This window comes from Apodemus sylvaticus, chromosome 11, assembly GCF_947179515.1.
Source record: "Apodemus sylvaticus chromosome 11, mApoSyl1.1, whole genome shotgun sequence".
NCBI classification, from domain to species: Eukaryota; Metazoa; Chordata; class Mammalia; order Rodentia; family Muridae; genus Apodemus; species Apodemus sylvaticus.
In genome coordinates this window covers 22345132-22365981 of record NC_067482.1, presented here as the reverse complement: position 1 = coordinate 22365981, position 20850 = coordinate 22345132, and the positions used below count along the sequence as shown (strand labels likewise).

The following is a 20850-nucleotide window of genomic DNA, read 5'->3' as shown; positions in this document are numbered from 1 at the left end:
GGTATGGACTTGAGTTCCTGATCTTTCCAAAGCTTTTATCTTGAAGTGGTGTTGGGTTTTGTCAAATGCTTTCTCCACACTTAGAGAAATGATCATGTGGTTTCTTACTTTGAGTTTTTTATATAGTGTATTATATTATTAGATTTCTGTATATTGAACCATCCCTGCATCTCTTGGATGAAGGCTTCTTGATCATAATGGATGATCATTTTGATGTGTTCTTAGATTCAATTTGTGATTTTATTGAGTATTTTTGCATTAATATTCATAAGGAAAATCGATCTGAAGTTCTCTTTCTTTCTTGGGTCTTTGTGTGGTTTAGCAATAAGCATAAATGTGGCTTCATGGAATGAATTGGGTAGTGTTCCCTCTGTTTCTATTTTGTGTAATAGTATAAAGAGTATTTATATTATGTCTTCTTTGAAGGTCTGATAGAATTCTGCACTAAACCCATCTGGTCCTGGGCTTTTTTTGGTTGGGAGACTTTTCATAACTCCTTCTATTTCTTTTGGGGTTATGGAACAGTTTTGATGTTTTATCAAATTCTGATTTGACTCTGTTATTTGATATCTGCCTAGAAAATGGTCCATTTCAACCATATTTTTCAGTTTTGTTGAATGTAGGCATTTGTAGTGGGATCTAATGATTTTGGTTTCTGTTGTTATATATCCCTTTTCATTTCATATTTTGTTAATTTGGATACTGACTCTGGGCACTCTGGTTACTCAGGCTAAGTGGTTATCTATTCTGTTTGTTTTCTCAAAGAACCTGCTCCTGGTTTTGTTGATTTTTTGCATAGTTCTTTTTGTTTCTACTTGGTTGATTTCAGCTCTGAGTTTGATTACTTCCTGCTGTCTACTCTTCTTGGGTGTATTTGTTTCTTTTTGTTCTAGAGGTTTCAGATGAGCTGTCAAGCTGCTTGTGCATGCTCTCTGCAGTTTCTTTTTGGAGGCACCCAAAGCTATAAATTTTCCTCATAGCATTACTTGCATTTTGTCCCAGAATTGTGGGTATGTTGTGCCTTCATTTTCATTGAATTCTAAATAGTCTTTAACTTTTTTTCTTTATTTCTTCCTTTAATCAAGTTATCATTGAATATGGTATTGTTCAGCTTCCATGTGTATATGGACTTTTTACTATTATTGCTATTATTGAAGACCAACATTAGTTTATGGTGATCTGATAGGATGCATTGGATTAGTTCATGTATCAGTTGAGGACTGTTTTGTGACTGATTATATGGTAAATTTTTGAGAAGGTACCATGAGATGCTTAGAGGAAGGTATATTCTTTTGATTTAGGATAAAATATTCTATAGATACCTGTTAAATCCATTTGGTCCATACCTTCTACTAGTGTTACTGTATCTCTGTTAGTTTGTGTTTTGCTGACCTGTCCGTTGTTGAGAGTGGGGTATTGAAGTCAGCCACTGGAATTGTGTGAGATGCAATGTGTGCTTTGAGTGTCAGTAAAGTTTCTTTTATTAATGTGCATGTCCTAGCATTTGGAGCACAAATGTTCAGAATTGAGAGTTCATCTTGGTAGATTTTTTCTTTGATGAGTATGAATTGTCCTTCCTTATTTTTTTTTTATGACTTTTGGCTTAAAGTCGATTTTTTTCTATAACAGAATGGCTAAACCAGCTTATCTCTTCAGATCATTTGCTTGGAAAATTGTTTTCCAGCCTTTTACTCTGAAGTAGTGTCTGTCTTTGACACTGGGGTGCATTTCCAGTATGCAACAAAATGTTGGGTCCTGTTTATGTATTCAATCTGTCAGTCTCTGTCTTTTTATTTGGGAAATGAGTCCATTGATATTAAGAAATATTAAGGGAAAGTGATTATTGCTTCCTGTTATTTTTGTTGCTAGATGTGGTATTATGTTTACGTAGCTATCTTCTTCATGGTTTATTAAAAGATTATTTTCTTGCTTTTTCTAAGGTGTAGTTTCACTCCTTATATTGAAGTTTTCCATCCATTATCCTTTGTAAAACTATATTTGTGGAAAGATATTATGTAAATTTGTTTACATGGTGGGAAATCATGGTTTCTCCATCTATGGTAATTGAGAGTTTTGCTGGGTATATTAGCCTAGGCTGGCATTTGTGTTCTCTTAGAGTCTGTATGACATCTGCCCAAGATCTTCTAGCTTTTAAAATCTCTTTTTAGAAGTCTGGTGTAATTCTGATAGTTCTGTCTTTATATGTCATTTGACTTTTTCCCTTACTGCTTTTAATATTCTTTCTTTGTTTTGTGCATTTGGTGTTTTGATTATTATGTGACAAAAGTAGCTTCTTTTCTTGTTCAGTCTATTTGGAGTTCAGTAGGCTTCTTATATCTTCATGGTCATCTCCTTTTCTTAGTTTAGGGACTTAGTTACTTGCATTTTTAGATTCTGGATGGTGTTGTACAATTCCTTTCCCTGTTTGGTTATGCTTTCCTGTAATTCTTTAAGGGATATTTATATTTCCTCTTTAAGGAAGGGCTTCTACCTGTTTACCTGTGTTCTCCTGTATTTTTAAAGGGAGTTATTTATATCCTTCTTAAAGTCCTATATCATCATCATGAAATGTGAATTTAATTTAGAGTCATCCAGTGTATCTAAGGCTCACTGGTGTGGGAGTACTGGGTTCTAGAGATGACAAGTAGCCCTGGTTTCTGTTGGTATGGTTCTTGTGGTTGCCTCTCACCATCTGGTTATCTCTGGTGTTAGTAGGTATTGCTTTCTTTGACTGGAGGTTGTTCCTCCTGTGGGCCTGTAAACCTGTGATCTTAGGTGTGTCAGCACTTCCAGCTCTCTCTTGTGCAGAGTTTGTGTGTGGAGGACTCTGGGAAAGCCTTAGCTCCTAGGTACTGATGGAGACTGGAAGGATTCTCTTCCCAGCTGCTCCACTATTCCTGTGCCTTGTGCACTCCTGTCCAGTCCCACTTAGAGCAATTATAGGAGCAAAAGTGGTGATACATGAGATTTGTACTTGCAACTTAAAAGAAGGCGAAATTTCAAACTCAGGAGAATAGTCAGTTACTGCAGTCAGGATATATGGGAGCATTTGGAAGTCAGAAAGGGAAAGGAGAAATGATGTTTTATATTATAATCTCAAAATATAAAATATTTTCACCAATAAAACTAAAAATGAGGAGGAAGCCATCAAATGAAGACCACACGCCATGCAACCTGGAAACTGGCAATAATCTCTCATGTCAATAAAAGTCTCAACAGAGGTCACAGGGCCTGAACTTTAAACCTCTGGTGTTCGCTGGACAGCAATACAGCAGGTAAGGCTCACATTTACATTCTCACAGGATCTGATCTAATCTGTCACCTTATTCCTGGCTTTCAAAATGCCAGGGTAATTTCAAAAATAAACCAAGAGTGGCCATCTAGTTGAAACTGTTAAAGAGAAATTATTAAAATTAAAAAAATAAGAAATAAAAAATAAAAATGTGATATATTGAATGTTTAAACTTGTTTGAACTTGCTGAAGACTGGGCAGGGGGAGAATTTAGGATATATGTTGGAGAATTTGCAATGTCCCAAAGATGAAATACATATCCTGCAACTATTGAGTAAAATCTACTTTAGACATCAGTTAGGTCACTCAGGTTACAGCAATAATTTAAATCAATTTTTTTTATGTGTTGCCATTGTTAGCCTGAATGATCAACCCATTGATTTACAAAGAGATATTGAAGTCCATAACAGCAGAGGACTGGAAGCCATGTCTGCTGAGCTCTGTTAGGGCTGTGTTGGATGTGAGTGATTATTTCACAATTTCAAACCCTTGCAGACTAGAATCCTCGGGATACCCTATTTTAACATTCATTCAGGATCACAGACTGTGCTTTTGGATAGTCACAGCTGCTCACCTTGCATACAAGGAACCAGAGTCTCTGGCTAAAGTCATCCTGAGCTCAGTGTCCCATCCTGAGTACCCAGTACCAAATTTCTCAACGCAAGGTGACATACAAATCTAGAAACAAAGGTCTTTGTTTTTCTAGATTGTATGACAAGGTGCAGTTCTGCAATTATTCTATGTTTCTACTTGCATTTACATCTTGGAACTGAACTTTACTACTGTATCCCATACTAATATTTGTGATATAAGCAGGTGAGTGTGTCCAGCAGGCAATGACAGTGCAGAACAGAGCATGGTGATGTCAGGTGCCAAAGATAAGTTCCTTTTTAAAAAATACAAGTCTTGAATTATTTGAAACATTTCTAAAATTACATAAAAGAATATTATAAATCCAGTTTGACAGGAGGTGTAAAGGTTGGATTGCATCCCCATAGGAAGAACAGCATTGGCTTGTCAGACCACTCAATGCTCCCAGAGAATATGCCACCAACCAGTGAATGCACAGGGTCCAGATCCATAAGTACCAGTATTCTATGTTTCTACTTGCATTTCATCTTGGAACTGGACCTTACTACTATATCCCATACTAATATTTGTGATGTAAGCAGGTGAGTGTGTCCAGCAGGCAATGACAATGCAGAACACAACATGGTGATGTCAGGTGTCAAAGATAAGTTCCTTTTAAAAAATCCAGGGCTTGAATTATTTAAAGCATTTCTACAACTACATAAAAGAATATTATAAATCCAGTTTGACAGGAGAAGCAGGGGTTGGATTGCAGCTCCATAGGAAGAACAGCATTGACTGGTTGGACTACCCAGTGCTCCCAGGGACTAGACCTCCCACCAATGAATGCATAGGGTCCAGATATGTATGTACCAGAGGATGGCCTTGCCTGACAGCCCTAGGTCCTGTGGAAGTTTGATGCCCACTGCTAGGCAGATGTTGGGTTGGTGGGATGGTAGAGGTTGGATGGGTGGTGAAGCATCCTCATATAGGCAAAGAGGAGGGAGGAGAGGGCAGATGTGGGATAGGAAGTATTGTGGAGGGGTAACCAGGACGTGGAATATTATTTTAGATGTAAACAAATGGAATGATTAATAAAAAATTAAAATAAAATAAATATTATAAATAACATGTGGTGTGCTGTTCTTCAGGCAAATTGAGTGATTTCTGTATACTCATTGCCTCACAGTCTAGAATAATGCATTATATGATTACAATGTATTTGTTTCCATCCTCACATCTAGAAATAGTTATTGAACATATTCTAGCACCATATATATATGCTTACATTTGAAATCCTTTTTATCAAACAGAATTTTGAAAATTATTAATCACTTTTGAAATGTATCTTACTTAATTCTAGTTTTTGAGATAATTGTAGAGTTTATTTTTTCCTTTTGCATGGTATTTCTCTGCTAATCTATCCTAAAGTTCATGTGTCATCTTACTCTTGAAGTGAGATTTTTTGTATGAAATGTCTCATTTTGATGGGTCATTTTTTGCTCAAGGAATAAATGTATATAGGTATTGAAGAATTATCTCCATTTACATTCAAGGTTATTATTTATAACTAAGCATATATCCATATAATCTCCTGCAGTTATTTCTTGTTTGAATGTGCTAGTGTACTTTTATTCTCATTCTTATTATTTATTTAAGTGAGTTCAACATATAATCTATAATTTATGATTACTTTCCACTCTCCTTTCTGTATTTGCTTTTACCATTGCTTTTGTCTTTCAGATATTTATATGATTATTTTATCATGTTCTTTTGCTTCTAGTACAGGACTCCCTTGTCCATTTCTTATACAATTGGCCTGATGGTAAAAATTCCACCAGTTTTATTCTTTCTCACCGACTTGCCACTTCTTAATTTCTTAGAAATTATCTTGTTACATATGTTGTCTCAGTCTTTTCTCTGTTGTTTCTGAACGTATTACCTCATTGTCTCTGGATTTATAGAGTATATACTTGGACGCAGGTGATTTCTCTAATAATAATTCTACAATGATTGCAAATTTCATTTTATGTTAGTGCTTTTAGTTTTTCTTTTTTCTTTATACAGTACTTTGACAAATTGATGAACACGTTCACCACACTGTGAAATTTGATGCTATTTCATTAGGAATTGATGATCTTGAACCTTGGTGTCCCAATCTTTCTAAAGATAGAAATACATTTTCCAAATAATTTTACTTAGAAAGTTTTTCTAAAAAAATTTCTAAAGAGATTTTTATTGAGTTGCCATGCCACCTGGCAGGAACTTGATATCAATCATATGTGAAGTTCCTCTCCCAGCCTTTGAGTGGGAACTCCTGTGTCAGCCATAATCCCCTCCACCTAGAGTGGAGTGCTCAGACAAAGGTGAAGCCTATTCTTCAAGGACTTGCAGTTTACTGAGAAACACTCGCCACCTGTAGAGCAACTGAACTGATTCTGCTGAGAAGCTTCCAGCCTTTTCCCCCTGCCTATATCTATTGGGAATTCTTCATTAAACTTTGAGACCTTGAATAGCAGGTGTTGTCTTGGTCTCCATCTCTTTTTGCCGCCTTCCCATACATCCCCAGCTTCCCTTCCAGGTAACTCATTCGATGTAACTGCAGTCAGTTCCAGATAGAAATACATTTTCCAAATAATTTTGTTTGGAAATTTTTTTCCAAGGAGGGGAACAAGGTTTTCTCTTTTATACTCCAAAACAACTAAAAGTTCAATGTCTAATTGTTTACAGTGTCTTTGAAGCTTTCTGAAGTCATGTTCAATTTTTTTTTCCATTTACATGACTGCCTTACTTGTTTCATCTAACTTACATTCAAGATCAGATACACTTGTAACTGACTTGCTGTTGTTAGTGGTAAACGTCAGAGTGTATGAATGATACCAGGAGAACAAGTCACTCTGAATCAACTGAGCAAGAGGCACGTGAGCTCACAGAGCCTGAAGAAGCAAGCACAGGTCCTATATGGGTCTACAGCAGATCCTCTGCCCAGACAACACAGCTATTAGCCTAGTAATTGTGTGAAACTGTGAGAACAAGTAGTTCTCTGATTCCTGTACCAGTTGATAAGATTCTTTTCTTCCTGTTAAGTTACTATGTCTAGCCTTGCTGTGAGAATTTTTGCTTCAACTTATTATGTTTTCTTTTGTCATGTTTGGGTGTTATCTCTTAGAAGCCTGTTCTTTTCTAGAGACAATAGGAGTGTATATTTTGAGGGGAGGGTAGTAGGAGGAACTGGAAGGAGTAGAGGGAATGGAAAATGTCTTTGGGATATATATTATGAAAAAATAATTTATTTTCAATTTAAAAATAAACACACAAAAAGACCTGTTGCTACGAATTTCAGAACATTTACTGGGCAGCTATTATCATGTATATATATTGAGCTCCATCTCTGGAAATATCTCATTCATTATGTATACTCTCTAATTTTCTCAAATGGCTGAACAGTGTTGTCTAATAACCCAAAATTGCCTTATTCCCATTTTGAAATCTTTATAAGGAAATATGCCAATTTCACTCTTAGTAATCTGTTGGTAGAAAGTTTCTTGCTCCTTTGGAAACAAAGGTTATCTTGTTGATTTTTTTGTTTTGTTTTGTTTTTCATAAATTTTGTAGCACTGTTTTGTGCTTTGTCTATATGGTGGGAGAACTATATAAATTTTATATAAAAGAAGGTATGATGGCTAATTTCAACTATCAACTTTAATTGATTAAGAAATATCTAGGGTATTGTGGAGATAATCATTAGGGTCTATCTATGCAGAAATTTCCAACGATATCTTTTTATTTCTCAGATAAGGAAATACTGAAAAGGCCCTTATTATGACATTCTGGATATATGCAGAACTAAATAATAGGATTTTAGGCCAGAGTAATCTAAGGTATAGGGACCATGTGTAACTTGGCCAGCTACTTTATAAGACATCTCAAGATAATTTATGCAAGAGAATATGGTGATATACATGGTATTTTTATTCTGGTAAAATGCAGTAGTGTGCTAACTGTAAAGCCCACCAAACCAGCTACGCAGACTCTGAGATACAGTGTAAGAGACAGTGTCTTCTTACATCCAGGGCATGAAGATGCTACTAGGAGTCTTTACATATTCTGACATGGCAGGTTAAGTTCACTTTCATACTGACTTGTTTTTGGAGAAGAGACTATATCTGCCTTGTGCTCAGTTTCCTTCTAAGTGTCAATAATTTTAATGTTTGAGAATTTCAGACAAGCATATGTTTTGACTCATGAGTTTTGCCCTCCACTCCACCTTTCTCATTACCCTACCACTGCCGATTTCCATTCCCAACCTCAGATCCACTTTTTTTAAAACCCAGATGAGTTCGCATAGACTTTCCAGGATGTAGATAGGAATAAAGCCATCTTCTGAAGCATGGAGGGAGCTCCTGCTTCTCCCTTCCTAGCAGCCATAACCTGCCAGTAACTCCTCAGGTCGGGAGAGAACTTCATGTATCCCCTCTACATCCTGAGATTATGGCTTGATAATGTGGTACAGATTATGTTCATGCAATCGTAGCCATTGGGAGTCATATGGGAAATGGTTCTGTAATGTTCAGAAAATGGTATTCTGCCTCAGTCATCTATTACTTCAGTCCATTATACCTACATTGTGTAATCTCAACACATCCTTTTATACTTTGGTCCTTCATAAAAGTTACCAGTGAAATTGCTGCTTTCATGTTTCCAGGTTTGAGGACTTTGTGAAAGGGACTGAATGAGGTAATTGCTTCTCATGAAATTCCTGGACACTTATGGTCAACAGGTCTATGGTTTATTACAAGTATAAAACAAAATATTTGTCACATAACTTAAATTTTTGAATTGGATTACATGAATGATTGATCAACATTGATACAAAATTTTTTGGTTGGTTATGGGGAAGAAATAATGAGCAACTTTGTAAATTAATACACTTTCAATTCTGTATGGAGGAGAATCCAGAGAGCAGCTAAAATATGATGGCAATGCCTTTGTGAGACATTTAAGAATATTTTAATATCCATATATCATTAACAAATGAATATGAGGACATCACCTCCTGGTTTATTGCAAATGCTCCATCATAAAAGAGACATTAAACACTTTCATGTAACAGAGAATAATTAACATTTACTATCTATTTTTTTCTCTTCAAAACTAGTGGTCATTCCATTATTGACTTTGAGCAATGCAAGTTATATTTTAACTACTTGGTTAATGCTTCTTGGATAAAATCTCAAACAGTGGCAAAAGGAAACACAAAGAACAGAAGGACTTTGATTTCCAGGATGCCTGTCAAGTAGATTTCTGCTCTGCTCCTGCTACAGTTTAATTTTCTGCTTCAGGTCTGGGAACTGTGGGAAAATGTTGGTGTGGCCAATGGAATACAGTCACTGGATGAATTTAAAGATATTGCTGGATGAACTTACATAGAGAGGCCATGAAGTCACTGTTCTGAGACCTTCATCTTCCATTTTTCTTGATCCCAAAAAAGCATGTGGTCTTACATATGAAATATTTCTTACAGTTTTCAATAATGATGAAGCAGAAAAGTTTTATACCCAGTGGGTGAATATATGGACATATGATGTACCAAAGGATTCATGTTTGAGATACTACGCAGCATTAAACACAGTGTTTGGGAAATATTCTGATTTGTGGTTAAGGTTCTGTAGAGAAGTAGTTTCAAACAAACAACTTATGACAAAACTAAAGGAATCCAAGTTTGATGTTGTTCTTTCAGATGCTATTGGTCCCTGTGGTGAGCTTAAAGCTGAGCTACTGCAGTTACCTTTTGTGTACAATCTTCACTTTGGAAATGGCTATGGAATAGAAAAGTACAGTGGGGGCCAACTCTACCCTCCCTCTTATGTGCCTATTATTTTGTCAGGATTAAGTGGTCAAATAGCATTCATGGAGAGAGTATGAAATATGATAAGTTTACTTTATTTTGACTTGTGGTTTGAGTCATTTCCTGCTAAGGATTGGGATCCATTTTTCAGTGAAAATTTAGGTAAGTCGTGCATCTCATCACTGGAGTGGGTGTCTAACGTTCATTGCTTTTAAAGACATACTAAGGAACAAACTTGTCTCTCATTCTGAAATGATTAAATGGAATACAACATTGTCTAACAATCTCACTAAACCTAAGAGAGAGGTTATATTACTTATCAAGAAGAAGCTGGTAGCAGTTCTGGTCCACAGCATTTTAGGAAGTAATTCAGGTACAAGTTGGGGGGGGGGGGTGCAAGCTTTCTCTAAAAAATTCCATATTATTTTATCATATTTTTCTTTGTTTTAAAAAAGATAAGGTACTTCCCTAATGTGTTATGTGTCTGTTTTATGTGTACTTGTGTTCAGACTGCATGTAAGTGCACATACACATGTGTGCTTGTGAAAATAAAGACCAGATGTCAACATCCATTGTCTACTTCCATCCCTTCCTAATTTACTTAACAATACAGAACTTTCACTGAACCAGAACCTTAACAATTTGGCAGAGTGGCCTGGTAAATAGCTCCAGGGACCCACTTAACTCTGCTTCATAAGCACAGGTGTAAAGGTGTACAGGTTTTAGGTACCTCTGCCTAAATGGGCATCCACATGCAGGTCCTGGTGCAGCTACAGCAAGCATCTCAGCAGCTGAACAATCTCCCCCCTAAGCCTGATAAATTTTAAAAGAGTAATATATTTAACAGTTTCTATGTTGTATAACATTTGGGAAGTTGTTTTGCTTTGTTAGACTGTGATTTTTTTTTCTTTAAATTAAAATGTTATTTCCTTACCTTCGAAAGAATTCCCTTTTTAAAGACATACTGAGGCTTTAATTACATATTCATCCCTCAAGACTCACTCTACAACATTACATCCAAATCTCTATTTTAAAGTATTAAAACTCCTGAAGCTTGGACCCAAAAGTATCTGGTTTGCATTGTCTGCAATTGCAGTCCCCTAGTTTAGGTACGAAGGCCACAATTAAGCAAGGGTACTTGGTCCTGTGAAGGCTCAATGCCCCAGTGCAAAGGAATGCCAGGGCTTGGAGGCTGGAGTAGGTGGGGAATCACACTCATGGAAGCAGGTGAGGGGAGTTTCCATAGGGGTTTCCATAGGGGAAGCAAGGAAAGGGGATAACATTTGAAATAAATGTTTCTTTGTAAATAAAGAAAAGAAAAAAGAATGTAAAGTATAACAAAAATAAAATAATGTATCTGTAAAAATGTATCTGTAAAAAATTAGATTCTCATACTTCCTGAAAACTTTGCACATAATATTTGTAATATTTCTACAGAGAAATTCATATTATTGCATTGCTAGTGTGCAGAAAAAAAATGGGGTTAGGTGCCAGAATTCTTCCAGGCATTGCCCACATAATTCTCTTAGAAAACTGAGAGTCAAGAGATAGTTTCTTTGTTATAGAATGTAACTTGATTCCTCAAAAGTTTGTGCCAATCCTTATGCTGAGGGAGCTTGAGTCTCGAGCTAGAATGTCCCTTATATTTGCATATATCATTCTGAAGCTTTAAAGGAGCAAAATGCATGTCAAATATATAGAAGCCTAGGAGATTGGATGAAAATAGGATTTGGGAATTCTTGAGATGACACTAACATATCATTTCCATTTTCCTTTAACAAGTATACATTCAGTATACCAAAAATAAATTACAATTTAACTGTATTAATACAAATAGATATAATTGTTTTATAAATGCACACTTTGTTTCTTTGAGTCATATTAGTTCAACACTTTAGAATTCAGGTAACAGAAGTATTGCCGTGTAAATAACATTGTTCAGACAGTATGTTATTCACACGGCAATACTTATGTTATCATTTGCTCTTCAACGCTCAATTCGTGTCTATGGTTGCCACCATGAAGAAAGCAGAAATGTGGCTCATTCGATCCTACTGGGACTTGGAGTTTCCTCGCCCATCCTTACCAAATATTGAGTTTGTTGGAGGACTCCACTGCAAACCTGCCAAACCTTTGCCTAAGGTAAATACATTCTTTGAGTTTTGTTTTATTTTGCTTCATTACAAATGGTTGTACATCATACTTTTAGCTTCCCTTCCAGTGAAAAAGAATGATAAGTAGGGAAAAGCATCTGGTCAAATAGATGCTCCTAGTTAGAACAGTTGAACAGTATGCATTTCCTTCCATTTATGGAATAATTGGAGAGCCATGGGGAAACAGCTTAATTCAATGATCTTAAAATGATGTTCTTTCCTACAAACCCTGCAAAACGACTAGCATACAACTGAATAACTTCCTGACATGCAATGAAACAACATAAAAGTGCATCTGCCAAACCACAATGTCTAATAATCCATTAATAAAAATTAAATGAAATATATTTTTAAAGAAACGATGATAATCTAAAGAAGCCATTGAATAGAAATAATAAAACAAACTCTAAACTCATTAATTTACAAAAAACACTAAGATATGAAGATGTCAATAATATAGCTAAGCAATATGCAAGAAAATATGCCACTAGATTAGTGAGAGCAAGTTCTGGGACCAGCAAGGGGGAATGTGTGCAAAGCAGGGGATTTTGATCAACAGATCTTTCAAACCTTTACAATAGAACACAGAGAACAGAAGGGAAATGAGAGGTAAGATCACAATTTCCTTTAAAAAAAAAAGTCTACAAGATTCAGTTCCCAGTTGGATTGCACCGGAGTGAGAGAGGAAATAAGAAACCTATAGGAGGTTAATGGTGCAGTCCAGGTAGGAAAGAAGATGAACCTTGAATAGAGTCTTACAAATCTCAGTACATATAATAAGAGTCTAATACTACCAAGATCATATAATGTTTGGAAGATTTAAACCAATAAAATAAACATCTCAGGTTATTAGAGGGCAATGCTAAGTTAATGCTGAGTATGTCCATCATGGCTTTTTTTGTTATTACTGTTAGATGATTATAACAATGCTGACACAATAAGCTACAACTGTAAATGAGATTTGTTGGTCATGACCTCAGAGGTTTCAGGACTTGGCTCAGTTAGTTCTGATCCTAGGATAAGACAGACCCTTTGGGGGGCATATGTGTGCAGAATGATCTGTTTTTACTATGAAGGACAGGAAGCAGAGACTTAGTTGGATTGCCTCCAATGGAATAAGCCAGTTACATTCTGGTATTAAGTAGGCTTCATTTCTTAAAGTTTCTAAAAACTTCCCCAAAATGTACCATGAAATGCAACCACAGGATGTACCACTGAGCATACAGGAGGACAATTGCATTCCAAATATAATGGTTTACTAAAACTAGTAATTTTCTTATATTTAAAGAAAACTTAGATTTACCTTGCTCAATAATGAGAAATTCAGTACTTTAAGACAGCATCCTAAATTTGCATATGCCATTCATATTTATAAAGCAAATGTTTAAATTTGACAACAAGATGAAAATCTATGTCAAGGTTGTTCAACAGGTTTCTTGCTTAAAGAGAAGAGAAAAAGAAGAGAAAGATTCCTCAATATCATGAATGTTTGCCCTAAATAATATTTAAGAAATACTCAACATTTCCTTGATTATAGTCCACCAATTCATGCACATCTCAGATTTATGTAGCATAGGGAATAAAAGGGAGAATTTATGCTATTGGCTGAGGGTTTTTGTTAGTTTTTCTTTAATTTTTAATTATCTCTCATACACACACAGAACATACTATGTACAGAAAAACATATAATACAGTATTTTATTCCATTGACTATTGTTCATATGTATGTATATGTACACAGTTTAAGGGGCAGATTTCTCAATATTCTAGGTATTGGGTAAATAGTTTGGTGCTCCTCTCTGGGAAAGACTCATAATGTTTCTTGTAGTCTTATGTATCATGTAATCCTATGATAGACTACAGGAGATCCCTAAAGCTCTTTGAATAACATTGTCCCTGGCATCACCTGCCAGAATAATCATAGAAAAATACATTTACTGCACATGAACACCTAATTATTCCCACCACTTGCTTATGAAAACAGTAATCAGATTTAAATTACCCTATCATTATACCATTTTATCCACTATGAAATACACATCACAAATGTAAGTTGATTAGAGAGAAAGCTTTCTTAAACCACATATATTATGATACTCAAAGATATATTGTAATTTTATAATACTGACAGTATATAACATTAAAATATTTTTCATTTATTTTTATTTTATGTTAAGTGTATATACCTATATACTACTGTGTGTATATGCAGGGAGAAGGGCTTCATGGTATATATATTAATGTAGGAGTTCTTTCTTCTAGCCTGTGAATGACAAGGATAATATCTAGGCCATCAAAGTCAGCAACAAGAATCCTACCAATCGTACCAGTTTTGAGCCATCTCACTGGCCACTGAAAAAGTCTTAAATGGTTACTGTCAAATGAGGTTTAAATGTTAATCATTTAAGCTATGCACAGTAAATTTCCATGATCAATGGCCAATTCCATATGCATGTAGTTACATTCTATCCTGTACTTTAAGGATTTCTCCATTTCCATAGAGAAGTAGGCAGTGTTTGAACAAGGGAAATAAGGCAAGGAAAACAGTGTGAAACAATATAATAATCATTGGTGGTAATAATTGTTGTAATTATGTTTCCCAAGCTAGATTTTAACCTAAGTTATATACTATTAACTCTAATATTCTGTGTTAAAACTTCTATTTTCAGTCTCAAAAATGGCTCAGCAGGCAAAGGACAAGCCTAAAATCCTGATAACCTGAGTTTCATCCAGGGAAATAAACACAAATGTGGAAGGATGCTGGGGGACAGCCCCAGCAGTCAGAGCAGAAGAGCAAAGAAACGGGAAGAGAGAATTATGGATGAATGAGTCAAAAACAAGGGCTGGGAGAAGCTGGCATCTCTGAGTAGTCATCAGGATGTTTCTTTATTTACACCAATTCCACAAGAGGCAATTTTACATTTTAAAAAGAAATCCCAATCATACTCACCTTGTCCCTGGACAAGTATTAAAAGTACAGAGAGAATAAGTGTTACTAATATCAAATCATTTTAGAGTACACAATTGATCATTTATGACATAGGATACCATATTTGACAGGACATTGAGACACTAAAAAATGTGACACACAGAGATTAGAAACCCAGGATGAAAGCCACACAAAGGTGAAAACAGCAGTCAGCTCAGCTTTTTCCAACTGTGTCAGATAAAAGTGCTGGCTTCATGACTCTCTCTGCTTAGTCAGTCTAGGAGAGTTCCCAAACCTTGAACAATGCAAAGTGTTTGAAGTCCAACTTGTGAGATGGCCAGGCTTAAAGTTTGAAAGCTCACCCAGGCCACAGGTTGAGTTGTTCTATTCACTTGTTTTCTAGGTAAATGACCTCAAAGTAACAGTCTGAGCCAGTTTCCTTATTTTTGGCAAGTACTTATATTTCTTTTATATCAGTTCTAATATGTACGTATTCACAAAGGTGGTTTTGGCCAAATTCACTTGTTATGTTTTTATTTCCTGGAGGCACTGTCCTGTATACTGCAGGTAAGAGGGAGCCCACACTCTTATCTGTCCCAAATCTATGTGTTTTGAGTTTGCTTAGGGGTAGGTGTGCCAAGGAAACTCTAGGGAAATCCAATATTTCTGTGCTATTCACAATCTCCATGGCAAGGAAAACTCCTGAGTAGGGGCAAATAACACTACTTCTTTGAAAACAGAAATAATTTTCTGGGGAAAAGACATAAATAAATCATAATGTATAGAGTGCCTGACAAATGCAATGCATAGAGATCAAAAACCCAGCATGAAAGCCAGCACAATAGTGAAAACCACATTTTGCTCAGCCTTGCCTGACTGTGTCAGACAGCTGTGCTGGCTTCATAGCTCTCTTTTTCTCACTAGTCACAGCTTTGTTAGAAGGGAAATACTTCTGAAGCTTGTCTTTTGTCTTCTGTCCTTCTCTTAGCTCTTAGCTCACGTTTATGTGCTCTCTCTCTCTCTCTCTCTCTCTCTCTCTCTCTCTCACACACACACACACACACATACACATCTTTCTATATATAAATCTATTGCTCTCAATAAAACTACATATTAGAGTTAATAGTTTTGCCTTACAAAATTCCCCATTATCCTATCACTTATCAAATGTTCTTGTGACTTCTTTCCTTTACAAAAAGGAAATAAGGGGCTAGAGAGATGACTCAGATATTAGAGTGCACTGGCTGCTCTTCCAGGGGTCCCTGCTTCAGTGCCCAGCACCCATCTGGCAGTTCACAACTGCCTGTAACTCCAGTTCAAGGGAATTCAACCCCTTTCCAAAGATGTCGTGTCTTGTTAATATTTATACATAAACCCTACACAGTGTGTGTGTATACATATGTATATATATACATATACATATACATATACATATACATATACATATACATATACATATATATATATAAACTACAGGAAGTAAAATCAACTTTTGTATAACAATATGTATCATAATTTTATAAAGACAGCTTTTTAAAATTATTATAAAAATTTTATATGTAAATATCACATTTTAGGAAATTTTTTTTAAATTTCATTATTTTTTTTATTCGATATATTTTTATTTACATTTCAAATGATTTCCCCTTTTCTAGCCCCCCACTCCCCGAAAGTCCCATAAGCCCCCTTTTCTCCCCCTGTCCTCCCACCCACCCCTTCCGACTTCCCCGTTCTGGTTTTGCCCTATACTTCTTCACTGAGTCTTTCTAGAACAAGGGGCCACTCCTCCTTTCTTCTTGTACCTCATTTGATGTATGGATTATGTTTGGGGTATTCCAGTTTTCTAGGTTAATATCCACTTATTAGTGAGTGCATACCATGAGTCGAACCCTTTAATGCCCTAAATCAGATAGGGTAAAAGTTTCACACTGAGGAACTTATATAAATATATTTCACTGAACAGTTTTGTATCACTGTCATTTACACTAAGTCACCAGTCACAGAAAGTTTAGATGGAAATGAAGAAATGTAGAAATCATATTCTCTATAGGTTAAAAATTAAATGTCAATGAGGATTACAATTTTTAGATCACATCATATGATGTACATATTATTTTAATTTTTCAGAAGATAATAGTTAGAATACTTGCTGCTTAAAGATGTGAATATGCATAGTGCTGCTCCTGTGAACATACAATGACTAAGACAGCAATGATTTTCTTGGATGTGTTTGAACATTGGTACTTATTCTTATAAAACTTCATTTTGCTCTTAGTGATTTTTGGCAGTAAAACATTCTTCATATTCACAGGATATGGAAGAGTTTGCACAGAGCTCAGGAGAACATGGTGTGGTGGTGTTTTCTCTGGGGTTGATGATCAGGAACATAACACAAGAAAGGGCATATACAATTGCATCAGCCCTGGCATAAATTCCACAGAAGGTAAAACGATGCCCCAATGGAAGCCAACTCTCTACTGAGTTTATGAAGGGTAGAAAGATCCAATTCCAGGATGTTCCTTTATGCGTTATCAAGCATTATGGTTTGCCTTAGACAGTATAAAAATAAGATTTTGAAGTTTTGTAGATTGTGTTCTTTTAATTGATGGTAACGCTGACATAAATGTGGTCACAGAGAAGAATGGCAAGCACAGCAGTTGTGAACCAAACTACACAAAATAGCTAAACACTTATCAGTCACTTGCTCCTTTTGCTTTAGCCTTGTTTGAATACAGAAAATCAAGAATAAATTTATTCAAAAAATTTTCAGAACTCAAATGCACATCTTCTTTGCCAACATGCAGTTCTTTAAAAAAAAATGCCCACACAGATTCTAGAGAATATTGGAGGAAAATAGGGGGGGAAAGGTGTAAAATTTTCAGACCTGCAAATAATATATAGTCTTGTGTTGTCAAGCACTGATAGAACACCCATATTTATTCAAAAAATGTTTGATTTAATAACTTTGCTAGCAGATTGGGGGTGGGTAATATAACATGTAGATTTCTCAGGTAACCTTCGGTATTTACAAAAATGCTAAAGTAGAATTACTTAGTTACCATCCAGGAGACTTTTTGGGGAAAGGGAGACTGATGTTCACCTTCACAGTCCCTTTATGCCATGTTTGTTATGGGAAAAAAAAAGAAGAGGATCAGCCCTTCTAGAGAGGAACCTGCCAAAATCTGAAACAGGAAGATGTAAAAGAGAAGGTGGAATTGGTCCCTTTCCTTATGGCTAGCCAACCATACATGATCAAGCCTGATGTCTCTAACACAGTAGAGTAAAATTCCTCCCATTTAGGAAGAAATGGGGGAATATAGAGTCAAGCAGAAACAAGCTTTATATCAGAAAATGTCCAGGTAGCTCTCTCTTCAAAAGGTATAAAACATAATCTACCACATCTGAACTTTAATACATCACACCAATCATAAAGATGAATATGAACAAGGGTGACAAATTCACGGACAGGTTAGTGACCAATGTAAATAAATGCCTACCAGTCTGTGAGGATGGTACAGACAGACAACTCAATTGTCAGATTTGCCATCATGGCACCTTTGTAAAAACTTCTGAACAGAGAGATTAGTGGATATGGAATTCTTGCCAAAATTAATAATAAATAATAATTTTTAAAAACTGTAAAATCTTAAAAAACATAGGATAAGTGAACATAAACTGTCAGGTTATTTAATCTGGCATGAAATTAAAAATGGAAAATTTGAAGTGCTATAGTAAATAACCAAACTGTTCTTAAATGCATGCATGTTTCATTAACTGTCTCATGTGTGCATATAACTGCACATGGAAAATCATGATTGCATTCAGCCTGAGTAACTGTACAGAGAAACACAGATGATGGTAATACAGTCTATGTCTCAGGTTTTTTAATTATTTTAATGACTCTTTCTCTGATTTCCACACCTGTGCTATAAAAGGCACTTTTAATTAAGCAGTGACTAACTTCTAAAATAGTATATTTTAAATTTTGTATCCTTACATAAATTATTGTCCAACATCTAACAGGTTCTATGGAGATTTGAGGGCAAGAAACCAGCCACCTTAGGACCCAATACTCGAGTGTTCGAGTGGTTAACACAGAATGACCTTGGTAAGATGCTGAGAATCAATTACTGAAAACACAAATCAGAGAATCAATGGGATTATAGGGATTCAGAGACTGAACTAATAATCATGTAGTCTGCCTGGGTCTACCCCAGGCCCTCTGAAAATGTTATAGTTGTGTAGCTTATTTTTGTGGTACTCCTAAGAGGAAGCAGGGGCTATTTCTCCCTAGAGATCTGTAGCAACTCCAATATTATGAAAATCTTTAGAGAAGAGGTGTCCAAGTCAGTTTCATCTTAATTCCTTCAGGCCCTATGTCTGAAATGTATTATGTATTCAGCAATGAGGTCTTATATTCAAGCTATGAGAGGCAATCAAGGAGGAAAGTTTATTTTTTTGGAGAAAGTCCTTAACAATCACCACCTGCCCCCTCCCTGAAGGAAACCCAACAAGCATCCACACCTCTGTAACCCAAAAACTCAAAGTGAAGTTTCCCTTTCCTGGCACTAGGTTTTTAGTTAACAGTCTGTTTCCTGTGTGCAGTATCACCTCACTTTGCAAAATTCCATCCAAACTACACACACACACACACACACACACACACACACACAGAAAGAGAGAGAGAGAGACAGACAGACAGACAGACAGAGTCACAGAGACACAGAGACACAGAGACACAGAGACAGAGACAGACAGAGGCAGAGACACAGACAGATTGGCAGATGGACAAATGGGTGAGTGCACAGGCAAGTGGATGGACAGGCAGGCAGGCAGGCAAAGACAGAGAGACAGAGTGTGTGTGTGTGTGTGTGTGTGTGTGTGTGTGTGTACTAGTAAGCAAGCCTATTATTGTTATTTCCCGATTGTTTTCTCAAGCATCTAGTTGCATTATTTATCTTGGGAGGGGAGGAGTGTAATGGGACGAAGAGTCAGAAATGCAATGAGTGGCACTAAGAACATATGAACTCTTTGTCAACAAGTTATATAACAAAGACATGCTGTTCTCATCATTCATTTCCTCCATCCGATATATACTTTGTGTATTCAACTGATCATCACTTTTCATCACAAACCACATACCAGGACACACACCACATCTGTCATTCATCCCTCAACTACGTCTTCCATAACCATAGCTCCACAATAAAGAAAACCTAAGGTACAGCTCTCTTACTTAGGTAATTCTTAATCTGAGATATTAAAGCAATTTAGGCAATTCAAATTAATTTTTATATTAAAAATTACCCCACCTCTCTGAGTACTTTATTGCACACTTACATTTTAAAACTTCTAATGAGTATATTTTTTGATGTTCTTCTGATCTTAGGTCATCCTAAAACTAAAGCTTTTGTAACTCATGGTGGAGCCAATGGCATCTATGAGTCGATCCATCACAGGATCCCCATGGTCGGCATCTCTTTATTTGGAGAACAACATGACAACATTGCACACATGATGGCCAAAGGAACAGCAGTTTCAGTAGACTTTCATACAATGTCAAGAGCAGATTTGCTCAGTGCACTTAAGACAGTCATCAATGAGCCATCGTGAGTATAATAGTGTATTTATTTATTTGTATTGTATTGAACCCATGACTTTACACATGTATGCTGAGCAGATCTTCTATCCCTGTGCTATGTCACAGTCACAAGCTCATTTATACATAATTTCTCATGAGAAGATCCAAGGAGCAGCAATTAACTTAAAGAAATAAATAATGATGGGGACAAAAAGCTGTTTTAGACAGCAAGGGAATGGCAGTGATTTTTTTGTTTTTGTTTTTGTTTTCATTATTTTTGTTTTAGAGTCTGAATTTAACCTGACATATTTCTCTTGCATTCTGCAAAGCTCTGGAATAAAAAAAAGTACACTAATACCCCAAGACCAAAATGCTTTTCAGTTGTTTTACTAAAAAAAATTTTTAGAGTTTTCGGATAATTTAGATTACTGAAATTGTATATATATATATATATATATATATATATATATATATATA

General features: G+C 35.9%; 2 pseudogenes; one reads left to right on the top strand and one right to left on the bottom strand.

Annotated features, from left to right (window-relative positions):
* Positions 1–20850, bottom strand: part of LOC127696720 (UDP-glucuronosyltransferase 2B15-like) — a 41577-nt pseudogene that overhangs the window by 6528 nt on the left and 14199 nt on the right.
* Positions 9148–20405, top strand: LOC127696525 (UDP-glucuronosyltransferase 2B7-like; annotated as a pseudogene).